At 40.4% G+C, this 18,750-nt stretch overlaps 1 protein-coding gene across 29 annotated transcripts in view; it reads left to right on the top strand.

Annotated features, from left to right (window-relative positions):
- SGK3 (serum/glucocorticoid regulated kinase family member 3) overlaps positions 1-18,750 on the top strand; it is a 199,643-nt gene that overhangs the window by 93,194 nt on the left and 87,699 nt on the right. For 8 of the 29 annotated variants that reach the window (XM_078352554.1, XM_078352552.1, XM_078352557.1 and 5 more), the window contains one exon: positions 17,152-17,241. The exons of 15 other annotated variants lie outside the window; for them this stretch is intronic. The gene's annotated coding sequence lies outside the window, so the exon portion shown is untranslated. Of the gene's footprint in view, positions 1-14,344; positions 14,459-14,629; positions 14,775-17,151; positions 17,242-18,750 lie in introns of those variants that run through there. 6 more of the 29 variants (XM_017965376.4, XM_078352559.1, XM_078352568.1 and 3 more) reach the window with 3 other exon arrangements.

Raw genomic sequence — 18,750 nt, forward strand, 5'->3', positions numbered from 1 at the left:
AAGGACAGGAATCCTACCTACGTGATCCCTTTACTAACTACTCAGACCTGATTTTTTTTTTTTTTTTTTTGAGGCAAGGTCTTCCTCTGATGCCCAGGCTGGAATGCAGTGGTATGATCATGGCTTACTGCAGCTTCAACCTCCCTGGCTCAAGTGATCCTCCTTCCTTAGCCTCCTGAGTAGCTGGGACTACGGGCATGCACCACCATGCCCAGCTAATTTTTGTATTTTTTGTAGAGACAAGGTCTCACAGTGTTACCCAGGATCCTGGACTCAAGTGATCCTCCTACCTAAGCTTCCAGAAGTGCTGGATTACAAGCGTGAGCCACCATGCCCTCAGGCCCTACTTGTCTTTCCTCTTTCACTGGTTGTATATGCCAGTGTTTCTCAAACATTTCGGTCTCACAGAGCTCCTTACACTCTTAAAAATTATTGAGGACCCCAAGGAGTTTGTATTTATTTAGGCTATTCTATTTATATTAGAAGTTAAGGCTGAGGCAGGGCCAGGTGGCTCACACCTGTAATCCCAGAACTTTGGGAGGTTGAGGTGGGTGGATCACAAGGTCAGGAGTTTAAGACCAGCCTGACCAACATGGTGAAACCCTGTCTTCTAAAAATACAAAAATTAGCTGGGCGTGGTGGTAGGCGCCTGTAATCACAGCTACTCGGGAGGCTGGGGCAGGAGAATTGCTTGAACCCAGGAGGGGGAGGTTGCAGTAAGCCGAGATCACGCTACTGCACTCCAGCCTGGGTGAAAGAGTGAGACTCTGTCTTTACAAAATAAAATAAAATAAAAAAATAAGAGGTTAAAACTGAGAAATTAAAAAAAAAAATCTTAAGTTAAAAAATACGGCCAGGTGCGGTGGGTCACACCTGTAATCCCAGCACTTTGGGGGAGCCGAAGTGGACAGATCACTTGAGGCCAGGAGTTCAAGACCAGCCTGGCCAACATGGTGAAACCTTGTCTCTACTAAAAATACAAAAATTAGCTGGGCATGGTGGCGGGAACCTATAATCCCAGCTACTTGGAAGGTTGAGGCAGGAGAATCTCTTGAGCCCAAAAGGTGGAGGCTGCAGTGAGCTGAGTTCATGCCACTGCACTCCAGTCTGGTCAACAGAGCAAGACTCTATCTAAACACACACACACACACACACACACACACACACACACACACAGGCACACACCCCTTACATGTTAACTTTAGAAACATAGTTTTATAAAAAATAACCTTTTCCAAAGCTGGAAAAATTAGTGATTAGCATTATATTATTTGTTTGCAAATCTCTTTAATATCTGGCTTAGTAGGTGACAACTGAATCTTTAAACCTGTTTATACATTCAAACTGTTACAATATGTTGTTTTGAGTGAAATATCTCTCTATATCTATATATAGATATGTAAATCAGGTCTTTCAGAGGTATGTAGTTGGAAAAAGCAGGGGTATTTTTAAAGCCTTTTCAAAAATTGTGGCTAAGTTTCTTAAAGATTAGATACAATTTGGATCCTGAATCCATATTAATTCACTTTTGTTTTTAGATAAAGTCTTGCTATATTGCCCAGGCTGTTCTCAAACTCCTGGCCTTAGCCTCCAAAGTAGCTGGAACTGCAGGCATGCACCACCAGTTAGAGCTCCATATCAATACATTTTTGTGCTCAATTACATTAAAATGTATTTGTTATTGTATTAGTTTCCTAGGACTGCTATAACAGATGTAACAGATTTATACCAGTTCAAAACAACAAAAATTTATTCTCTGACAGTTCTGGAGGTCGGAAATCAAAGGCTGCACTCCCTTCATAGACTCTAGGAGACAATGGATTCCTTACCTTTTCCTGGCATCAAATGGCCATCTGCCTCTGTCTTAATAAAGGCCTTTTTTTTTTTTTTTTTTTTTTGGGAGACAGAGTCAGGTTCTGTCTCCTAGGCTGGAGTGCAATGGCGTGATATCAGCTCATTGCAACTTCTGCCTCCTGGGTTCAAGTGTTTCTTCTGCCTCAGCCTCCCAGGTAGTTGGGACTAGAGGCACATGCCACCATGCCCAGCTAATTTTTTAATTCTTAGTAGACATGGGGTTTCACTGTGTTGGCCAGGTTGGTCTCGAACTCCTAACCTCAGGTGATCTGCCTGCCTCGGCCTCCCAAAGTTCTGGGATTTCAGGTGTGAGCCACCGTGCCGGGCCAATAAGGTCTTCTCTTCTACGTATTTCTGTGTCTTCTCCTCTTCTGTCTCTTATAAGGACCCTTGCCTTGGGTTTAGGGTTTTATCTGGATAATCTGGGATGATCTCATCTCGAGATACTTTTGGGTGGCAACCATTCAATCTACTACAGTCACTTACATTTTGAGTAAATTTTGATGCATGCATGGTTTTATAATTTCTTTCAGTAGTCATTTGGAAAAAAATACTGGTTTAGTGATTTATGCAGACCTTCCAAATATTGACACATTTCAGGTAGCAATATTTTTAAAATCATATTTGTTAATATCACTAAGTGAGTGCATCAGAAAAATCTCTCAGTGGAGAGAAGCAGACAGGGTCATGGTGGCAGAAACTAATTTTCGAAAGCTCTATATTTGGCTTAAAAGCTTGAATTTTATCATTGCCAACAAATATATTGAGTTGTTTTCCTTGATGTGACAGGCTTACTTTGTTCATTTTCAAGAAAATGTCTGCCAAATACTTAAGTTTGGCAAATACCATCATTTGTCAGTCATCATTTTAAGTAAAAATGAGATTCTATGAAAAAGCAGTTAGTTTAGACTGCATCTCAAACCATCACACAAGGGCTTTTCCTCTAATCATAGGATTTTGGTGTACAGCAGAAGTGCTTTATGTATACTTTCTATTTTGTCACATACAACATTAAAAAGTACTCAGAAGTCAAGAATAAAATTAATAATATTTACTGCTTTATCAAAGACATTCATATTAAAATTTTATTTAATTTTTAGAGACAGGGTCTTACTCTGTTGCCCAGGCTGGAGTACAGTAGCACCATCATAGCTCACTATAACTTTAAACTCCTGGGCTCAAGCAGTCCTCCTCCTTTAGGTTTCAGCCTCCTGAATAGCTGGGACTACAGGTGCGTGCCACCATGCCCAGCTAGACATTCTTAAGCAAACCTGATTTTTGTTTTTTAACTACAAGTTATTAGTGAGGAATACAATGACTACGAAAACTGTGGTTTCACTGCTTGGATTCTGCCAAGTCACCAGCAGTTCTAGCCAATATTGTTTTTGCACCATCAGTGCAAATGTCAACACAGAGAATAAGGCAAATAACACCTTTGTGTTACTATAAAAACAGTTTGGGCTGGGCATGGTGGCTAATGCCTATAATCCCAGTACTTTGAGAGTCTGAGGCAGGCAGATCACATGAGGCCATGTGTTCGAGACCAGCCTGGCCAACATGGTGAAACCCTGTCTCTATAAAAATACAAAAATTAGCTGAGTGTAGTGATGCACACCTGTAATCCCAGCTATTTGGAAGGCTGAAGCAGGAGAATCACTTGAACCTGAGTGGTGGAAATAACAATGATGTGAGATTGTAGCACTGCACTTCAGCCTGGGCAAGAGAGGAAGACTCTGTCTAAAAATAAATAAATAATACATTTTTAAAAAGAAAAAACTCCACCTTCTATTATGTAAAATTTCAAACGTAAAAAACTAATCTGAATAGTATAATTAGCCTTCATAAGCCTACTGCCCCATTTCAACAATCAGCTAATTATGGCTAAATCTTACTGCACTCCCCTGCTGCTATAAACACATAATTTTGAATCAAATTCCAGACATTGGATCATTTCATCTGTAAATATTAAAGTATAAGCTCTATAACATAGACTTTTAAAAACCAACATCATTACACTTACAAAAATAGATTTTTAAAAAATTTTATAATTTCTTATTACTGGATAGCTAGTCATATTCCAATTCTCAAATTGCTTCACAATCTTTCTTTCTTTCTTTCTTTTTTTTTTTGAGACAGAGCATTGCACTGTCACCTGGGCTGGATTGCAGTGGCGAGATCTCAGCTCACTGCAACCTCCACTCCTGGGTTCAAGTGATTTTCCTACCTCAGCCTCCCGAGTAGCTGGGATTACACACCCAGCTAATTTTTTGTATTTTTAGTTTCACCATATTGGCCAGGCTGGTCTTGAACTCCTGACCTTGTGATTCACCTACCTCGGCCTCCCAAAGTGCTGGGCTTACAGGTGTGAGCTACCTTGCCCAGACCATAATTTTTTTAGTTGTTTAGTCCAATCAAGATCTAAATAAGATCCATACAATTGGTAATCAATATCTCGTTTTAAGTGTTTTATTCTGTATATCTGCTGTCTTTCTTTTTCCCTTATAACTTATGTAATAAATAAACCAGGTCATTTGGCCCGTAGGTCTCCCACTAAACTTTACTGATTGCTTTCCTATCATGTCATTTGGCATGTACTTCTGACCCCTGCAGTCCCTGTAAATTGGAAGTTAGAGCTAGAGACTTAATGAGATTTAGATTCAAATATTTTGGCAAGAATACTGCATAGTAATGTGTTTTTCTATCAGGAGGCATAAAATGTTTGGTCAGTGCTCTTTTTATGAGATAAGCAGCCACTGATCGTCATTGCCTACATGCATTAAATCATAAATTAATTCATTGCAAAATGGTAGTATTCTGTCTTTATTCATTATCTAGAATTCTTCTGTAACAACAAACTTCTCCTCATTGACTATTTGGTTACCCGGAGTGCAGTTTACATTGGAAGACAGGATACAGGCTTGATTCTTGTCTTTTATTTACCAGTTTTCAAAATAATGAGTTAGTTCCTTACGGTTATCCAAAGGTAACCCATAAGGTTTGTTTTCTGTTTTGTTTTGTTTTTGTTTTTTTGAGAAGGAGTCTCTCACTCTATCACTCAGGCTGGAGTACAGTGGTGCAATCTTGGCTCTCTGCAACCTGCACCTCCCAGGTTGAAGTGATACTCTGTCTCAAAATATAAATAAATGAATAAATAAAGAAAATATCAATTAAGATGGTTAATAATAGCATTTGGGTTTTCTATATCCTTGCTGATTTTCTCTCTACTTGTGTTATTATGAAAAGGATTTTGAAACTTCTAACTATAATTGTGGATGTGTCTATTTCTTCTTGGAGTATTTTCAGTTTTGTTCATATATTTTGAAGCTCTGTTATTAGGTGCATAAACATTTAGAATTGTTATGTCCTCTTGATAAATTGGCCCCTTTATCATAAAATGACCTTCTTTTTCTATGATATTATTTGCTTTGAAATATTCTTGATATACTCATGTAGCTGCTCCAGCTTTCTTTTGACTAGCATTAGCATGATATATCTTCCCTGTCCTTTTACTTTTAATCTATTTTGCCTTCATATTTGAAGTGCAACTTTTTTTGTAGGCAGTGTATAGTTGGGTCTTGTTTCTTTTAATCCAATGTGACATATTATTTAATTTGGGTGTTTTGACAATTACATTTAATGTCATTATTGAAATGAGTTAAGTTTTTCTTTCTTTCTCTTTCTTACCCTTTCTTTCTCTTTCCCTTCCCCCTTTCCCCCTTTTCCTTTCCTTTTCCTTTCCTTTTCCCTTTCCCTTTCCCTTTCCCTTTCCCTATTTTTGAGACAGAGTTTCACTCTTGTTGCATAGGCTGGAGTACAATGGCGTGATCTTGGCTCACTGGAACTTCTACCTCCCAGGTTTAAGTGATTTTCCTGCCTCAGCCTCCCAAGTAGCTGGGATTACAGGTGCCTGTGACCATGCTCAGCTAATTTTTATATTTTTAGTAGAGATGGGGTTTCATCATGTTGGTCAGGTTGGTCTTGAACTCCTAACCTCAGATTATCCACCTGCCTAGGCATCCCAAAGTTCTGGGATTACAGGCGTGAGCCACTGGGCCCAGCCAAGTTTATCTTTCTTATTGCTATTTGTTTTCTATTTATCTGTTCTTTGTTTCCTTGTTCTTCATTTTCTGCCTTATTTTGGATTGAGCATTATTATCCCATTTTATGTCCTTTGTTCCCTTATAACTCCTGTTTTTCCTTTTAGGTTATTTTATATTAGGATTTAAGTATGTATCTTTAATTTATTATAGTCTATCTTCATTTCAATTATACCACATCACTTATAGGATACTTAGACTTATAGGATATATCTTACAATAGTATACTTCCATGTCTCTAATGCTAGCTTTTATAATACTGTTGTCATATATTTTACTTATGCATTAGATATAAACCCACAATAAGTTATTACTATTTTTGTTTAAAGTTACTAACTTTTAGAGATTTAAATTAAAAAATCAAAATATGTTTACTTCTGTTGTTACTATTTCAGGTGCTCTTCATTTCTTAGTAGATCTTTATTTCCAGAAATCTGGGATAATTTTTCAATGTTTGAAGGGGTTCCTTGAATGTTTCTTGTGGTGTGAGTTTACTGGTTATGAATTCTTTCAGCTTTTTTTTTAGTCTGAAGAAACTTTTATGTAGCCTTTGATTTTGAAAAATATTTTTGCTAAGTATAGAATTTTAGGTTGACAGGTTTTTTTTTTAAATTCATTACTTTATAGATGTTGCTCCACTTCTTGCTTAGATATTTTTGCTAAGTATAGAGTTTTAGGTTGACAGGTTTTCTTTTTAATTCATTACTTGATAGATGTTGCTCCACTTCTTGCTTGTACTATTTCTTTTCTTTTTCTGAGATGGAGTCTTGCTGTGTCACCCAGACTGGAGTGCAGTGCCACAATCTGGGCTCACTGCAACCTCTGCCCCAGAGGTTCAAGTGATTCTCCTGCCTCAGCCTCCCGAGTAGCTGGGATTACAGGTGTGCACCACCATGCCCAGCTAATTTTTGTATTTTTAGTACAGACAGAGTTTCACCTTATTGGCCAGGCTGGTCTTGAACTCCTGACCTCAAGTGATCTGCCCGCCTCAGACTCCCAAAGTGTTGGGATTACAGGCATGAACCACTGTACCTGGCCACTTGTACTATATCTGATGAGGTCTATGCTGGCATTTTTACCTTTGTTCATCTACACCTATCTTTTCTTCTGGCTGCTATTAAGACTTTATCACTGGTTTTTAGTACTTTTATCATGATGTGCCATGGTGTAGTTTTCTTCATTTTTCTAGTGTTTTAATTCATTGCATATAAATCACATAGATCTGTGATTTATGGTTTTCATCTAATTTGGGACTATGTCAGCCATGATTTCTACAAATGTGTTTTCTGATCCCATTCTCCAACACCATCTTTATCTTCTCCTTCAGGGAATCCAGTTGCAAGTATATTAGGCTGTTTAAAGTTATCCACAGCTCATTGATTCTCTTTACCTTTCTTGCTCTCTCCCTTTTTTTTTTTGAAACAGAGTCTTGCCCAGGCTAGAGTACAGTGGCACAATCTCAGCTCACTGAAACCTCTGCTTCCAGGTTCAAGGGATTCTTGTGTGTCAGACTCCCAAGTAGCTGGGACTACAAGAGTGTGCCACCACATCCTACTAATTTTTGTATTTTTAGTAGAGATGAGATTTTGTCATGTTGTCCAGGCTGGTCTTGAACTCCAGGCCTCAAGTGATCCACCTGCTTCAGCCTCTCAAAATGCTGGGATTACAGGTGTGAGCCACCTCACCAGCCTTAGTTCTTTTTTCTATCTACATTTTGAAAGTTTCTATTGCTGGCAGGGCGCAGTGGCTCATGCCTACAATCCTAGCACTTTGGGAGGCTGAGGTGGGTGGACTGCCTGAACTCAGGAGTTTGGACCACCCTGGGCAACATGGTGAAACCCTGTCTCTACTAAAATACAAAAACTTAGCTGGGCATGGTGGCCTGTGCCTGTAGTTCCAGCTACTCAGGAGACTGAGGTAGGAGAATTTCTTGAACTTGGGAAGCGGAGGTTGCAGTGAGCTGAGATCACGCCACTGCTCCTCCAGCCTGGGTGACAGAGTGAGGCTCTGTCTCCACAAAAAAAAAGTTTCTACTGCTGTCTTCAAGTTTACCAATCTTTTCTTCTGTAATGTCTAATCTTCTGTTAATCCCATCTAGTATATTTTTCACCTTAGAGATTAGTGTTTTTGTCTCTAAAAGTTGGATTTAGAAATTTTATGCTTTCTTTGCCTCTACTTAACTTTTTAAGTACATTACTATTATTACTGTATACAGATGGGGTCTCCCTGTGTTGCCCAACCTGGTCTCAAACTCCTGAAATGAAGGGATCCTCCTATTTTAGCCTCTCAAAGTATTGGGATTACAGGTGTAAGCCACTGTGACTGGCCTAGGTGCATAATAACTGTTTTAATGTACTAGTCAGCTAATTCTAACATCTATGTCAGTTGCAGGTCAGTTTCAGTGACTAATTTTTTTTTTTTTTTTGAGACAGAGTCGACTCTGTCGCCTAGACTGGAGTGCAATGGCATGATCTCGGCTCACTGCAAACTCCGCCTCTCAAGTTCAAGCTATTCTCCTGTTTCAGCTTTCCAAGTAGCTGGGATTACAGACACCCGCCACCACACCCGGCTAATTTTTTGTATTTTTAGTAGAGATGGGGTTTCACTGTATTCCCCAGGCTGTTTTTGAACTCCTGAACTCAGGCAATCCACCTGCCTCAGCCTCCCAAAGTGCTAGGATTACAGATGTAAGCCACTGCGCCTGGCTTAGTGGTTACTTTTTAATCTCATTATTGGTCATATTTTTGTGTTTCTTACATGCCTTATAATACTGAATGCCACATATTCAATATAGAATGTCAGACATTGTGATTTTTTTTTTCTTGCTGGATGCTGGATTTTTTTTTTTTTTTTTTTTTTTTTTGAGATGGAGTTTCACTCTTGTTGCCCAGGCTGGAGTGCAATGGCATGATGTCGGCTCACTGCAACCTCTGCCTCCTGGGTTCAAGTGCTTCTCCTGCCTCAGCCTCCTTAGTAGCTGGGATTACAGGCATAAGCCACCACGCCCAGCTAATTTTGTATTTTTAGTAGAGACAGGGTTTCTCCACGTTGGTCAGGGTAGTCTCAAACTCCCAACCTCAGGTGATCTACCGCCTCAGCCTCCCAAGTGCTAGGATTACAGGCATGAGCTGCACCCAGCAGATGCTGGATATTTTTGTATTTGTATAAATATGCTTGGATTTATATTTGAGATGGAGTTAAATTACTTGGAAATAGTTCAATCCTTTCAGATTCTACTTCCATGTTTTTTCTGGAAGGACCCAAGCAGTATTTATTCTAGAGCTAATCCCTCCCCAGTTTAAGTAATGTAGGAACCCTCTTAGTATCCTACCTCCATTGAATTGGGAGGTTTGCTAGTCTACCTGTTGGGAACAGCCATTATTCCTGGCCCTCTGTGAGTTCCCAGTGCTATTCTGTCTAATGTTTTCATATGTTTTTTTCCTTTGCTGTACTTTTTGTGGTTTCTTCACATGCATGCACTGATTTGCATTGTCAAGTTCTCCAGGAGAACCTTCTGCAGGTCTCTAGGGTTCTTTGTGCAGTTAACTTCCTCTTGTACACTGTCTTGTGAACTCTGACCATCTTATTCTCCCTGGATCCATAGCTCCATCATCTCAATTCAGGGAGTCTGCTGGGCTTTCCTTCATTCCACTCCCTGTGTCATAGTGTGTTAAGGTATGTGAAAGTAGTAAGCTGGGGATAAACTTTGTTTGCTTAGGAATCATTTTTTTTCACTGCCTGATATCCAGTATCTTGAAAACATATGTTTTATATATTTTGTCTGGCTCTTTTTCCTTTATTCTTTTGGTTGGTTCAGGTGGGAGGGGCAATTTGGTCCTTGTTACTCCTTGTTGGCTGGATTCAGAAGTCCGCTAAGGCTCTACTCTTAATACTCACTTCACATTTAGAGGAGAGGTAGAGAAAAGTTCCAAGAGTCTATTACCAATAGCCTCTGGTACAACCCACTCTATAAATGAAGTGTGACTGTTATTTAGTCTGTCTATTTAATACTTCTTGACTCTCCAGAACATTGTAAAGGTTTGCTGTGACCAGTGATTTATAGATTGTTTGGGACAGACTTGAGAGCTCTGGGGCCTCCCTGAAATGTGCCATTGACATTTTCAAAACACAAGGGGCCATTGATAGATTGCAAATCAGTTTTCACTCTTACTTGGTAGTCATTCTGCAAACTTGTTTCTGTTTCTATTGTGCCATCTGGGTTATATTGCAGTTAAGGAAAATTTACTCTCTAAAGACCTTGATAGCACTTAGAGCTCCCTAATGTAGGGAATTTACTGTGATTTAAGGGTTTATTTCTAGAACACTGAAAACCTTTTTAGTCCAACTCCAAGAAATGCTGTGTGATTCTTTTTCACTTATTCTTGAGAATTTCTTTGAAATTAAAAGAGGAAGCTCTCACTGTCTTATTTGCATGAAAAAGAAAAGACCAGTATTTTAGTTACAGCAAAGGAGAGAGAGGGCAAAATAATCATGGACTGATTAATATATTTTTAAACATTCACTATGGGTATACCCACTTGTTTGGGCAATGAGGTGAAGAAGAGTGGGTAGGTTACTTTTTATTTACCTCCATGAATCTCAAAGATTTAGTCTAAAAAAGTCTTACTTAATAATAATTTATTTCTCCATTTTTATGAACCAGCCGCATGTAACTGCCAATCAAAGCATTTGGTTAGCATTAAGTAACTGGTGTTACTTCAGTATCATAATATTTCAGACAAAAACAGAATCTTGCTGTTATAGGTAATCTGAACAGCCTAATTATGGATGAATCTATAATTTCTTTTAGCCTTCTTAAGATATTGAAAATTTTTATTCCTAGATTGGCTGGGGCCTGGGGACATCTCATAAATAGTTTTAAGTTGGCTGGGTGTGGTGGCTCATGCCTGTAATCCTAACACTTTGGGAGGCTGAGGTGGGCAAATCACTTGAGATCAGGAGTTTGAGACCAGCCTGGCCAACATGGTGAAATCCTACCTCTACTAAAAATGCAAAAATTAGCCGGATGTGGTGGTGTACTTCTGTAATCCCAGCTAATTGGGAGGTTGAAGCAGGAGAATCGCTTGAGCCTGGGTGGTGGAGGTTGCAGTGAGTCAAGATTGCACCACTGCATTCCAGCCTGAGTGACAGAGCGAGACTTTGTCTCAAAAAAAAAAAAAGTGTAAAGTTAGTTTTAGAAATAAATATTCTTTTTTTGTTTGTTCATTTGTTTTGAGATAGGCTCTCCCTGTGTCACCCAGGCTGAAGTGCAGTGGTACAATCATGGCTCTCTGTAGCCTTGACCCTGGGTTCAAATGATCCTCTCACTTAATCCTCCTCAGTAGCTGGGTCTGATGCCTGGCTAATTTTTTTATAGAAGCAAGGTCTCTCTGTATTGCTGAGGCTGCTCTCGAACATCAGGGCTCAAGAAATCTTCCCGCCTTGGCCTTCCAAGTGGCTTCCCGCCTGGCTTATTACAGGCATAAGCCACTATGCCCAGCAAGATAAATATTCTTTTTTTTTTTTTTTTTTGAGACAGGGTCTTGCTCTGTCACCCAGGCTGGAGTGCAGTAGGGTGATCTTGGCTCACTGCAGCCTGTACCTTCCAGGCTCAAATAATCCTCCCCCCTCAGCCTCCCAAGTAGCTGGGACTACAGGAACATACCACTACACCTGGCTAATTTTTTAATTTCTCTTTTTTTGGTAGAGATGGGGTTTTGCCATATTGCCCAGGCTAGTCTCAAACTCCACTCCTGGGCTCAGTGATCTGCCTGCCTCAGCTCCCAGAGTGCTGGGATTGCAGTGGGATTGCAGGTGAACCACCATAATTGGCCTGAGATAAATATTCTAGATAGGAAAAAAAAGTAGCCCTGCTCCATGCTAACGTGAGTGGTTCAAATCCTAAGTATGACAGCATTTTATATCACAGAGATGTCCCTGAGCTGGGCTATAGTAGTCAGGACAGATAGCTAGGACTGAGAAGAGGGTATTCCAGCTAGGAGGCAGTGGGTTTGCATGTACAGTGGTAGGGATGTTAGCTGTAAGATGTGGTTTCTGTACATTGAGGAGACTGTCAAACAGATGTATACACAAGAGAGTAAGTTGGAGCTTCGGTGGGAAGTGTAGGTTAGGATCAGATCAAATACCCTGAATTCTTTGAATTTGTTCCTTATACAGAGATGGCAGTGAAAATGGAAGAGTCATTGAAGAGGCTCTGTAAAGGAGAAAGCCAGATGTGAGGACTGAGAGGGAAGAGTCAAAGGTTTTGATTTAGGGGCAGAATTATACATTATTCCCTCCTTACCTAAGGGGATACCTTCTAAAACCCCCAGTGGTTCCATGAAATTGCAGATAGTACTGAAACCCATCTAAACTATGTTTTTTCCTATACATACATGCCTACAATAACATTTACTCTCTAAATTAGGCATAGTAAGCGATTACCTACCATAACTAATAATAAAATACAACAATTATAACAATATGCCAGCATCATGACTGTTGCACTTCGGGGCCATCATGAAGTAAGGGTTCCTTGAACACAAGCACTGTGACACCTCTACAACTGACCTGATGTTGGAGATGCCTACTAAGTGACTAGGGGGTGGGTAGCATCTGCAGCATGGACAAACTAGACAGAGGGAGGGTAGATGGAGGGGATAGTGTGACATTTTATCACACTATTCAGAACAGCACACCATTTAAAACTTATGAACTGTTTATTTCTAGAATTTTCCATTTAATTTTTTCAGATTGTAGGTCACAAAAAGAAAAGGGAAACTGCTGATAAGGGCATGTGTGGGGGACTAGTGTATTATTATTATTACAAACAGGAAAGTTGGAAGGGAGAGGTTGAATGAGGTGATGCCAGAGATCCCTAACGCTTTTTCTAAAAGTTCTCAATTTCTCTGTGTCACTCCTGACTAGACAATACTTCCCTGCATTCTTTCTCCTCTCCTATGAGTTGAGCCCAGCAGGACACACTCTAGAGTATAAGGGCATTTAGAGCCCATTAGGTCACCAGGCTAAATCCCTTCATTTTACTGATAAGCAAATTGAGGATTTCAGATATTGTGACTTCCCTTAAGACTACAGAGCTAGGCTGGCCTCTTGGCATTATTTTCCGATTTTTTTTTTGAGACTGAGTCTCACTTTGTCGCCCAGGCTGGAGTGCAGTGTTGCGATCTCGGCTCACTGCAACCTCCACCTCGCGGGTTCAAGTGACTCTCCTGTGTCCACCTCCCGAGTAGCTGGCACACGCTGCTACGCGCAGCTAATTTTTTGTATTTTTCGGTAGAGACGGGGTTTCACCGTGTTGCCAGACTGGTCACGAACTCCTGAGCTCAGGCAGTCCGCCCTCCTCGGCCTCCCAAAGTGCTGAGATTACAAGCGTGAGCCACCATGCCCGGCCCCGAAATTCTTGTAATAAAGGTTACTGTATGTCAATCTTGCTTGCTGGCGAAGTGAGCCCTGTGTTTCCCTGCCATATTCATTATTTATGTTATTTATTTTAGAAACAGGGTCTTGCTATGTTGTCCAGGCTGGGCTAGAACTCCTGGACTCAAGTGATCCTCCTGCCTCAGCCTCCGGAGTAGCTGGGACTGTAGAAACTGTGCCGGACTCGGTTATTGGCTTGATGCCTCAAGCCATAGCCGTTTTTCACCGTCCTGACTCAGCTGCATTAATAGTTAAAGCAAGTCGTTTCTAGGATTCTGGTTTTCCTTTATCTGTACATCCAGATGCAAACATTAGAGTAGCACACTATGGACATTCATGCCAAACACGGCCGCATCTTCTCTCTCCTGATGCGCCTGAGCTGTTTGAAGAGAACCGGATTGATTAACGATTTAAGCCCGGGGTGAGGATTCTTACTTGGAGCCGAGTCCACAATTTTCAAATTAAAGGATATGTGGTGGAGACTAGTAAAGAAATTGTTTCCTTTCTTTGCTTCTCTGAATCCCATTCCCAAAGACATCTGACGCCTAGAGCCCTGAATTCGTTTGTGACTCCTTCCCCGCCCAAAGAAAATGAGATTATGCCAATGCCTTGAATGAGTGCAGTTGTTTTGAGATTTACACTTCAGCGGGAACCAGGGGAGAGGGCCTTCTCATTCCCCGCCCCCGCCCAAACCTCTCTTCACCTTCTCCGAGGTGAGTACTCTCGTTTTCTTTCTCGCCCGCCTGCCGACTTCCCGCCTTTCCTCCCCGGGGTCGCTCACCTCCAGGCCCTCCCCGGCTTATTTACTCAGGGCTCCGGGGCTGCACCCCGCCCGCGGCTCCTTCGGGGGCGGGGCTGATCGAGCCGAGGCCCCGCCCCACGTTCGGACGTGGCTGGTGGTGATTGGTGAGGGCGGGGCCTGCCGCGGGGGTGGGGCTTACAGGTTTGGCCCCCGCGGGAGCGCGGCTGGCGCTGCTGGGAGCGGGTGTAGCAGCGCCGGTCCTGACCGAGTGTGGCGCAGCAGTGGCGGCGCTTCCCGTTCGTCAGGCGCCGGGGGTGGGTCCCTTAAGGTAAGCGTGTGGCTCATCGAGCTTGCTTGAGGAAACCTGGCGGAGAGCACCCCTGGCGCTGCGCGGGCCAGGTGGGGGGACCCCGCGGGCGCTGGAGGCAGGTGTGGCGTGGTCTGACTGGCCCGGTGCCATTTCCGCGCCCAGTAGGAGCACAGGGCGGGGCGGCGCGCCAGCGGCCCCTCCTGTGAACCCCTGAGAGGAGACGCCGGGTCTACACCTGGGCGTGCTGCAACTTCGCGGCACCCATTCACTGCACTAGCTGCGAGACAGAAAACGTTTGAGTTCCACTCACACCCCTTCCCTCGAGAAGCCCTAGGTACTGTCAAGTTTGTATATCCTTAAAATCTATTTCTAGTTTGTGGTTCAGGACTGGAGGAGACGCCCCATAGTGAGCTTGCGGTGGGGCTTTACTTTGACTTTGTGTTACGCAGTTTGTAAGGAAAGTGTAGTAGAAACAGGACTGTTATTTAAACATGGACAGCAAGGGTTACGTAGGGAATGTATCTTGGAGATGAAGCACACAGGCTTTAGCGCCAGAATCATGGTTTATGAATCTACTTATTAACTGCGAAAACTTGGGCAATTTGCTTAACTTTTCTATGCCTTCGTTTTAGCGTATGTAAAATGGGGATAATGATAGTTCCAACCTTACTGCAGTTTTTGAAGATTAAATGAGTTAATAACTGGCTCATAGTCCACAATAAACGTTGGCTGTTTTCTTTATCATGCATTCAGATGGGCATTAATCTCCAGAATTGTCATCACCAGAAAACCTACGTGTTTTCTTTCCTTACAGCTGTTGCTAGAAATGCTTGGGGATTCCTTTTGAACAGTTCTCTTAGACTGAGTAAGACGAGAAAGGGTTTCTACTTTTCTTTCACTAGGGGTGTTATCTGATGTGATCATCCACTTTGTTCTAAATCACATCCACAGAAACCTCAGTCTTGAAGGCTGTTCTAAAACAGCGATGAAAAAAGAGGCAGCACCTTTAGGGTGAATGTAGCCTCATTTTAAGCACCAACTTAAGGTGGCTTTGTTTAAAAGCAGTTCATATCGCTTTATACAGAACTTTTAAGTTGTGCTATTTTGGGTGGATGCTTCTTTGTACTATTATTGCAAAACTAAGTAAACCAGAGCACCCTCGATACATAAATAAACATCATAGGAACCATAGCTTGCTGCAGAGAATCTCAGAATGGAAGGAAGCTGAAAAATCAGACCAGCTGGTCTTTATAGATAAGGATGAGGCCAAAGACTCAGAACCAATAAATGGCAGAGCTTAGGCTAGAATTCAGCTTTGCTGATCAACAAAGTATAAAATCAAAGGATAATATTATTTCTAGTTTTGATGATAGTTACTATCTTTGACAGTTTTATGGTGCTGTGAATGGCTTTCCTCTCCAGCAGTATACTGCTTGGTAGCTTAATTGCATGATTCATAATCATTCTTCAGTACCTTTGATTTAAATCACAAGTCTCAAAGTTGCTACATCAATTATTGCTTTGAGAGCAAGATGATTGTCTTTTTAGGCTTTGTACAAACATGTTCTAATGTGCTTTGGTTTTGTCGTTTTGAAATGCAGCCCTTTTCTTCTATGTAGGTAATGTAAACAGCCAGTATAAACAAATTGACCCACTAGGCAGTTTGTTATCGCTGTTTTATTGGTGAAGTTTTCTTGATTGGGTAGGATAGAATCAGGAAATGGAACCCTGAATGCTCACCCAAGGAAATAGGATTGGGTCCCAAAGAGATATGTCGCAATGTAGCTGCTAACTTCAAAAGGATTGTGGAATGAAATTATTTTGAGATATTGTTTTGTTAGTTGCTGACTCTTCTTCAGGTATTTGTTTAGATGTTATCTTCCTATTTTAAATTGCATACAATACCACACTTACATATTTACCTATTTATTTACTTATTCATTATCTGTTGTCTGGTAAGTTCCATATGGATAAAGGTGTTTGCCAGTTGTGTTCACTGTTGTATCCTAAGTGCTTGGAAATAGTGCCAGGTACACAGAAGGTACCAAATTCATGGATCTGATGCAGACATTTCCAACAAGACTAGTAGTTACTTAAGCCAATTCACTGTCATTTTGCCCTATTTTCCCCTCCCTCCATTTTATTTATTCTTGGTTACCCAGGAATAAAATCTTGAGGCAATGTGAATTCTTTAGTCTACTACCTTTGTATCCCACATGCAAATAGCTTCCAAATTATTTCATCTTATTTTTTCTTTCTTTTTTTTGCACACAGAAAATAATTTGGTTCCAACGCATTCATCTCATTTTTTTTTTTTTTTTACAAACCAGCCTCTCCTGTTATTGCCAAGCCCATTTCTTCGTTCCCTTCCATTTAATTTGACACCTGCAGCCCTGCCTTTTCAAATGCCTTCACATCCTTACCTGCAGAACGAAATCCAGAGTGAATAGCCTGACATTCAGAATTCTCTGCAACATGATTTCAAACCCACTTTTCAGGTTGTATCTCCTGTAGATGAAGAGAGTGAGTTCCAGTTTAGGTTTGTAAATGTGACTGTAGAATAAAGCTTTAAGATGATTCCCTATAAAATCCCAAGATGAGTGTTGCTTCATGACAGTTTCTCTTTCTGTTTTTATTGATGGGTTGATCTTTTTCTCTGATGTGGGCAGGGATTTAGGCATACTGAACCAATGGCTGTTCCTTGTTTGTAGGGAGGACTTCTGCTGCTCTTTCTGTTTTGAGTTCTCATTCTTCAAACCTTCCTCTCATACGGCCTCTGCCACCCCCTGCCAAATAGCTAGGTAAGTTCAGTTAAAAGTGGTTTTTCTTTCCTCTGAATGCTGGTGACATAGAGAATTTAGCACAGTCTACTTTGAATTCTAATTCTTTGGGCATTTTGTCTTTTCTTTATTGCTTCATGGACAAGAAACATGCATATACACATTTCAATTTATTTTAGAGGAAAAATAAAACCTACACCTGCTTATCTGCTTTTTAAATAAACGTGAACTTAAATTCTACCAAACAGACCTTTAAATTGTTAAGTATTTGGAAAGCATCTTGAAAAGAAATTAAAAAATTTTAAATATTGAGCTTCAACAACTATTTCTACAGTGTAGACAAATGAAGATGACAGGAGAAAGTCAGTACTAAGTAAAAAGATGCAAATGAAGACACTGAGGTCTGGATTTATAGAGGGGAGTGGGTGTAGGGAGAGCAGCATTCCAATACCAATGTGGATGGACAGGTAGATGTTTTTAAAAGTACACAGTAAAATCAGGAAACCATCAGGAGAGGACAACTTTATGGAACAATGTCTGTAGCTTTGGATTTTGTGGAGAATTATTCCTAAGCTATATTTTGTTTTTGTATCCCTGGGCACTTGTAATACTGTTTCTTTTCTTTGTTTCTATACCGGATAGGACTGAAGATTCTATTTCTGTCTGGTGTGCAGAAAGTAATTTACTTTCTTTCATTGTTTAACATAAAAAAAAGTTTATACCTTTTTTTCTAATTGATTTTCCTGGATATATGGAGAAAGGTATATATGCCAGAAGTTTTTAGTCCTTCAGAAAAAGGTGGTAGATATGAGATACTTGAGTTTCACTATTGTTGAAGTTTACAGTTTTACTAAGTTTGATATCAGCATTTGATTTAACACATTTCGCTGAACTTTATATTACAAGCATATCCTTGCACATATTCCAGTTAATTATTTTATTTTACTTGTGACTCTTCTAGATTATAACTTGACTCAAGAACTTGTGTAAATGCTTCTGTCATTTAATTTTATCTTTTCTCCTGTGGCCTTCCAAACCACAACTGAAGTTTTTCCATTCTAGGGCATACATGAACTTATTTTCATTGTTTTTAATTTCAGGTCTTATAGGTCTAAATTTATTTGACCATTCCTGGTATGAAGCAGCAGTTTCTGTTGTTAGGTGGGGGGAAAATATATATAATAAATAAAATAAATATGTAGTTTCATATATATGTGGGTGTAGGGGGAGCATATATATACATACAGATATGCATATATATGTGCCTTAATTTTTGAAATGTTAAATTTTAAGATAAAATTCTGCATGTTGTCTTTACTAATGACATAACCAGTGTAAGGTCAGGATTTGGAATTAAGTAGTATTACTTAAATAAGTATTATAATTTAAATATGTAATTGTAATTTTTGTACTTTAGGTAATTTTCACTAATGTGCCAATTAATAGTTTTAGTGTTGGAAGAATTCTGGAAGCAAATATTTAAAGTTTCCTATGTCACACTGCGTGAGCATCTGTGTTTACCCTGAGTTC

Source organism: Callithrix jacchus, chromosome 16 (genome assembly GCF_049354715.1).
Source record: "Callithrix jacchus isolate 240 chromosome 16, calJac240_pri, whole genome shotgun sequence".
NCBI classification, from domain to species: Eukaryota; Metazoa; Chordata; class Mammalia; order Primates; family Cebidae; genus Callithrix; species Callithrix jacchus.